The sequence below is a fragment of the Penaeus japonicus genome, unplaced genomic scaffold, assembly GCF_977035675.1.
Source record: "Penaeus japonicus unplaced genomic scaffold, GWHDUDI00000001_assembly GWHDUDI00000038, whole genome shotgun sequence".
NCBI lineage: Eukaryota > Metazoa > Arthropoda > Malacostraca > Decapoda > Penaeidae > Penaeus > Penaeus japonicus.
Genome location: NW_028234440.1, coordinates 17870544 through 17871655, shown reverse-complemented (window position 1 = coordinate 17871655; position 1112 = coordinate 17870544).

Genomic DNA, 1112 nt, shown 5'->3' with positions numbered 1-1112 from the left:
GAAAGCGAAGGATCCTACCTCCTCGTATTAAGCGAAGCGAAGGATCCTACCTCCTTGTATTAAGCGAGGCAAAGGATCCTACCTCCTCGTATTAAGCGAAGCGAAGGATCCTACCTCCTCGTATTAAGTGAAGCGGAGGATCCTACCTCTTCGTATTAAGCGAAGTGAAGGATCCTACCTCTTCACATTAAGCGAAGCAAAGGATCCTACCTCCTCGTATCAAGCGAAGCGAAGGATCCTACCTGTTCGTCACAAGAGAAACGGAGGATCCTACCTCCTCGTATCAAGCGAAGCGAAGGATCCTACCTCTTCGTCACAAGAGAAACGGAGGATCCTACCTCCTCGTATTAAGCGAAGCGAAGGATCCTACTTCCTCGTATTAAGCGAAGCGAAGAATCCTACTTCCTCGTCATAAGAGAAATGGAGGATTGTACCTCTTCGTATTAAGCTAAGCAAAGGATCCTACTTCCTCGTATTAAGGGAAGCGAAGGATCCTACTTCTTTGTATTAAGCGAAGCGAAGTATCCTACCTCTCTGTATTAAGCAAAGTGAAGGATCCTACCTCTTTGTATTAAGCGAAGCGAAGGATCCTACCTCTCCGTATTAAGCAAAGTGAAGGATCCTACCTCCTCGTATTAAGCGAAGCGAAGGATCCTACCTCCTCGTATTAAGCGAAACGGAGGATCCTACCTCCTCGTTAGAAGCTTCCTCGTATTAAGCGAAGCGAAGGATCCTACCTCCTCGTATTAAGCGAAACGGAGGATCCTACCTCCTCGTCAGAAGCTTCCTCGTATTAAGCGAAGCGAAGGATCCTACCTCCTCGTCGGAAGCGAAGCGGAGAATCCTACCTCCTCGTCAGAAGCTTCCTCGTATTAAGCGAAGCGAAGGATCCTACCTCCTTGTATTAAGCGAAGCGGAGGATCCTACCTCCTTGTATTAAGCGAAGCGAAGGATCCTACCTCCTCGTATTAAGCGAAGCGAAGGATCCTACCTCCTCGTCGGAAGCGAAGCGGAGAATCCTACCTCCTCGTCAGAAGCTTCCTCGTATTAAGCGAAGCGAAGGATCCTACCTCCTCGTCGGAAGCGAAGCGGAGAATCCTACCTCCTCGTCA